This window comes from Podarcis melisellensis, assembly GCF_964234715.1.
Source record: "Podarcis melisellensis genome assembly, chromosome: Z".
NCBI classification, from domain to species: Eukaryota; Metazoa; Chordata; class Lepidosauria; order Squamata; family Lacertidae; genus Podarcis; species Podarcis melisellensis.
Window position 1 is genome coordinate 24,011,041 of NC_138547.1, and position 6,474 is coordinate 24,017,514.

The 6,474-nt window shown below is 42.7% G+C and overlaps 1 long non-coding RNA gene across 1 annotated transcript; it reads left to right on the forward strand.

Annotated features, from left to right (window-relative positions):
• Nucleotides 1–1,468: 1,468 nt before the first annotated feature.
• Nucleotides 1,469–2,712, forward strand: LOC309362093. The gene is made up of 2 exons (XR_014164794.1): nucleotides 1,469–1,628; nucleotides 2,529–2,712. It is a non-coding gene; the product is annotated as an uncharacterized lncRNA (long non-coding RNA).
• The last annotated feature ends 3,762 nt before the right edge of the window (nucleotides 2,713–6,474 follow it).

Genomic DNA, 6,474 nt, shown 5'->3' on the forward strand with positions numbered 1-6,474 from the left:
TTTAGGTACCAAAAGGATACAGGCCTCAAAATATATTGGTCATTGGAATCCAGTAGTTTCTGTCACGCTTTTCAAGACTTGGAGTAAATTCCATAGTTACACAAAATGTTGTAACAGTGTTTAGCTTCTGAGTGCCTTTTTACTAATGTAGTTGCATTAGTTCACAGCAATCTTCGGACCTTAGGATAATACAGGGCAATCCTGCACATGTCTATTCAGACATAAACACCACTGAGTTCAATGGGATGTCTTACCAGGTAAGTGTGTATAGCAGGGGCCAGCAGCCTAAGGCCCATGGGCCAGAAGCGGCCCGCTGAGGTTGTTTGACCAGCCCATGAGCCGCACCCGAACCGAGCCGCCAGTTCACACGCTGCGCTAAATTGGTGCAGCACGGCAAGGGGATTCGCTTCTGCGGCACTGAAAATCACATCTCCGCATGCACAGATGCCAAAAAATGCAGGCATGTGCATGATCCGGCCCATGGAGGGATCTCTGTGGGACCGATCTGGCCCAGGCAAGATAAACCTTGCTGACCCCTGATGTAGAGGTTCACAGTCTTAGATATGCTGAACATGCTAAGGTTGCAATCATATGCAATTACATGGGAGCAGGACCCATTGAACTGAGTGGGCTGACCTACTTCTAAATAAACATTGAAAATGAGGAACCAACAACCCATTGTTCATAATCAGTCATGGCTTTTTGTCAATTTCCAATTCGATTCATAATTAGGCAAGAAATAAAAATAACAATTCAAGTGATGTAATTGTTTTATGTTCCCCAGCATATTGTATTGTATTTTAAGTCCATAATACATTTCTCCATATTATGGACCACAGTGTGTGTGTGCGTGCGTGCGTGTGTGTGTGTGTTTGATGTGTGCTGTGATGCATGTTAGATATGTACTTGGTTGTGCCTAGTTTTATGCTTTCCCTGCTGTAGCCTAGAAAACACCCTCAAAGCTCTAGATTCTGGGCAGCGGTTCTTTCATTGGATCTTGTGGGATGGTTGCTATCCAAACCAATTTATCACCCAAGGATTAACAGTGGACTGACTTTTTCTGGTGTTTTGTTCTGGAACTACAATGCACCGAATACAAGTGCACCGCACTGGTAAACTTTGGCTTCTATCTCCTCTGAGCAGGGTGATATACAGCTTACGTTATTCATTCCAGCCAAGCCCCAAAGCTGCAGTGCTTAACAGTTGAAAATTAATGCAAATGCCATTTGTATTTTGCTTACAAGACAAATTGTATCTGAATAATTTAAATGGTTTTTCACCCCTCAAGGCATCACACGTTCTCAAAACAATCCTCTTTTTTTATTGTTTCATCGTATGCATGTAAGTGACTCTAAATTACAAATATTGATGCTCTAATTTCTTTTTAAAATAACTGCCAGTGGGGGCCTGGGTGATTGAATCCAATTCTTCTTCATAGTTAAATATTCTTTTTATTATTGCAGATTTCCACAGAGGGGGTCTGGCACTGATGAACTAAGAGGTGTTTTTCAGCCTTTCAGAGCTGCTCTAATGCATCTTTAGTGCCACAGTGACTTTTTCCACCTACAAGTAAAAGGACTGGAAAGAGATATCAGTGACTGTGACAGATGTCCTGGTCTTAAATTGTGGTAGCCTTTCCAATACCCTTTCCCAGTAGGCACAGTTTTTTGCTGTATGTAGATTTAAACCATCTCCCCACCCACCCACCCTGCCATACCCCCCAAATCCTCTGTCCACCCGCCTTTACCATTCTTGTGCTTTTCTTTGTGTGGAGTACGGGCTGAGCTGAAGTATCTCCCTCCACCCCCTCTCTGAAAAGAAAATAGGTAGCTGCATTGTATTGAGTAAGGCTTGTCCATTTAACTTGCTATTGCCTACATTGACTGGCAGCTGCTCTGTAGGGTCTCAGGAAGGTTTCCCCCCCCAACCCTACCTTAACCTTACAATCCTAAAAAAAAAGCTCAACAACTTGGGTTGGCCCTCACGCATGTTCACTTCATCAAATCTGCCCCTCTTTGAAAAAAGTTTGGGCACCCCTGCTCTAACATGAAGTGATTGCACTCTGATATGTGCTACTATAACTGTGTATTGTGACACCTGGAGGCCCTGCAGAGATTCAGTCTCCTGAACTACAACAGCATGAAGGGGAGATCTTTTGGCAGGGATGTGCCATTGATAGATTAGTTACATTCTGGTCACTCCAAAAGCTGAGCCTATGAGCTCAACCACACTTTCTTCAATGTCTGAGCAGTTGTTGTTGTGGATGAGCCCAGTGGCGTAGCGTGGGTTGTCAGCACCCGGGGCAAGGCAAGTAATTTGCGCCCCCTAACCCATGGATTTGCGCCCTCTAACCCGTGGATTTGTGCCCCCTAACCCTAACCCCCCGATGTTGTGCCCTGTGCGCCCCCCCTGCACCCCCACGCTACGCCACTGGATGAGCCCTATGTGTGTGATGCATTGCATGTGGAATTATTGTTTTGGGGTTGTGGGTGGGGTTATTGTTTCTTAATTGTACTGTGTTTTGCTAGATGTTGCTGAGGACATTCCTGACAGGATTGTCTCCAATCCAAATGATGATGGTTCTCCAGATCAGAAGGACTTGCTGCAAAGGTCATAGAAGATGTTAGCAAAGTCACTTAACAGATGGGGAGAGAAATCAAGGTAACACCTTACTGACCAAAACAGAATACAAATTGAAGGGAAAGGAACAGAGACTTTTTGTCTTGCTGTAAGTGGACTGAGCATCGAACTGGCGTATAGACTGTTTGTCTGCTCTCTTTGCAAAAGGAGTCTTGCTTGCAGCAACTTTCTTCAGAGTCTGATACCAGTTGCTCTTGTCTTTTAGAATTTTTCAGATATGATATTTGTTTCCATACGATTTAGTCAGCTACAGTCATAATCATTTGATCTTAACTGTCTGCTGAGTACTGCTGAAAGGTCTATTCACTTTAACTTCTGCCCTATTGATTCACTGCTGAGGCGATTATGTTAGCCATTAATCACCATTAACATTCACTGCGTTATTGTTGACTTTCCTCTCCCTTTTCTGCCCTTAGCCAGACACACAGAGAAAGTACAGTCAAAGACTCACATCTTAATGTGAATCTATGATATTTATTAATGTAGCAAAAAACAGGCTTTATTTGTATTTTGTGGATATTAAAATGAGAGTGGTGCATATATATTGTAAAAGTGATATTACATTATTATTATTATTATTATTATTATTATTATTATTATTATTATACTATAACAACTGGTTAATTTTTGTCTCATCCTGTTTATGCTTATTACTTCTCATTATTAATTCATGCAAAAATACAATTGCATTTATTTTTGTTTGGTTTTCTGGGCAAAGTGTGGGTTGGGGGACAGAATTATAAGCACACCCTGAAACCTACACCTTGAACAATGTGAACTGATTTTTTGGGACTGTGGTGCGTCACTTACATGCTTGACAATATAAGCTGTTAATATGTTAGCTAGCTGATAAGAAAAAAAATGGCAAAGACTAGTAACTTGGGCAAAAGAGATCTGTCACCTCCTGTACCTCATTTGAACAGACAGCAACCCTGAGGCCTACATACCTCAACATACTTCATATCTTCAGCTAGGATTACATTATGTTTTCATTTTTTATGCTGATTCCCGAACTGTCTGAAAACTCAGTAAGCCAGTAATTGCTCATTGGCTTACTGAGTTTTCAGACAGTTCAGGAATCAGCATAAAAAATGTAAATGATAATGTTATTCTGAGAAAGCTAAGGGAGCAGATAAGGGATAGTTTAAAATAACTAAGTGAAAACTGAAGTGAAATGGTATGTGTGATGAGATCACTGAAAAGTAATCTTAACCAGTACTAAGAATAAGATTACATCTCTAGCAAGAAGACATTCAACCAAAGGTACACAGGGAAAACAGCATCAGAATTACGCAACCAAATGGGGCACTGCCTACCTCAGTGAATGCCACGTCACTTTGACTGGCTACTAAACAACATATTGACCCTTCTGGGTAGTTGGCAAACACTGGGAACAGAATTAACCTCTTAGGTCACAAACTGAATGATCCCTGCTGTTGAACTTCAAACAACTGAGAGGCCTGCCATTCAAGAAACTCTTTACACAGATTTTCCCAGGGACTGCGACAGAGACATCCCCAGTGATCTGTTTGTTACCAGCACAAGTGATCCAGCAATGTGACATGTGAAACCAAACACATACCACTAGAAGTCAAGCTTCATTTATGAGTAAATATCTAAGTTCTGTAAATAAAATGAGAAGTCCTTAATGATGACTTTGCACATAATTACCTCCTAAATTATTTTGAGAATGACTTTATTTACTGCATTTAGAAAGCAGTAATCATAATGGAGTTTACTGAGCATGATCCCATTTTATCCTCGGCCCCCTGCATCTAATTGTGATAGAATGTTGTTGCTTTCTCCTCTCCCACACACCCTTTCCCCATGAAGTTGAGCAAGTAGTATATTAAACAGAAGGAGCATCTTGAAAAGATTCAGAAAACACAGTTGTAAGTCCAGTAATATCCAACCAACCTGATTACTTCCTTCTTCCTGCCCATATTCAGTGCTGGATAAGCTATCAACAATCTATAGTTTAGGGCCCCCACTCTCTTGGAGGCCTCCCAAAAATTTAAAGGAAAAAAACAACTGGATGTACATTTCCAAAATATAAGATAAGTTCAACAATTACTTTGAGAAAATACATATTTTGTTAAGTGCAAATGGCTTTAGATACCTATTAGGTCCATAAATTACCACATAGCATATAAGGTAAAGGTAAAGGTACCCCTGCCCGTACGGGCCAGTCTTGCCAGACTCTGGGGTTGTGCGCCCATCTCACTCAAGAGGCCAGGGGCCAGCGCTGTCCGAAGACACTTCCGGGTCACGTGGCCAGCGTGACATCGCTGCTCTGGCGAGCCAGAGCTGCACACGGAAACGCCGTTTACCTTCCCGCTAGAAAGCGGTCCCTATTTATCTACTTGCACCCGAGGGTGCTTTCGAACTGCTAGGTTGGCAGGCGCTGGGACCGAGCAACGGGAGCGCACCCCGCCGCGGGGATTCGTACCGCCGACCTTTCGATCGGCAAGCCCTAGGCGCTGAGGCTTTTACCCACAGCGCCACCCGCGTCCCTATATAGCATATATTCAACTCAAAAACAATTTCTTGTTGACAAAGGACAGCTGGACATATAAAGGGCCCCATCACCTTCAGTAGCTTAGGGCCTCATCAAACCTAAATCTGTCCCTGCCCATACTCACCATGGTTGCTTTTGCATCTAAGATGGTTTTTATTTATTTATCTGAAGCATTTTTACCCCACTGTAGCTAAAAAGTCTCCCATAGTGGCAAGCCAAACCCTCCATGTGTCCCTATTTTCCAGGGATGTCCCTGATACAGAGAAGCCGTCCTGGTTTCTGATTTGATCCTGGAATGTCCCGCTTTTCCTTAGTATGTCCCTATTTTCATCGGAGATATGTTGGACGGTATGGAGTTACCTGACCCCCAGCCATCTGAAGGCAATCCTGTATACAGAAGGGTTTTTTAAATGTTTAATGTGTTACTATGTTATTGTCTATGTTGGAAGCTGCCCAGAGTGGCTGGGGCATCCCAGTCAGATGGGTGGGGTATAAATAGTAAAATTATCATGGACACCCCTATTTTCATTGGAGAAAGGTTGGAGGGTATGAACAAGCTTGCAGTCTAAATATATATAACAAAAAGGGGTTGGGGAGAGAGGTTGGGTGGGGATGCAAGCTCAGGCACCAGATCTAGTGACCACCAAATGGAGAGAGCCCAAGACATAGCAAATGGTTGAAGGCAGTGATGTTAGAAGCCTACAAGAATCTCTCTCCTGGACTCTCTGAGATGTTCAGTGAATGTGACTGGGGGAGGGAGTTGGATTGCAATATCACCCCCCCCCCCATTTACATGTTCACACCTATGCAAGTCCCTGCAATTTTTACAAACATTCATGTAGGGCTCACAAAGTTCACAACTAGAAATGGGAAAAAAACACCCCAGAATCTGTTGTACAGTAGATTACGTAACTTGTTGCACAATGGGTTTCCACTAGCTCAACTGCTGTATTGGATTCCTCTCTTGCAAAACATTAAAACTTGCCCGTCAGCTAGCACAAGAGCAAACAGAGAATGTTGGATAGAGCCCTAGCTGTTGTATGTTCAACATTAGCAGATTATATTGTGGACTAGGATATTTTCGGTACTTTTAATTATTGTTACATTTATTGTCCCACTGTTCCACCACGGAGCTCAAGGTGGCATGCATGATTCCGCTCCTCCTCTCCTTTTAATAAATGCAACTGTCAGGAGCGAGTCAGCAGTAAATCACCCCAAGCAAGCTGATTAGCTAAAACAGGATCTGCATAGGAGTGTCAGATCTAATGAGCATAGCAACTCATTTTTGATAGGTCTTGCCCCCATGAAGCAGTTGC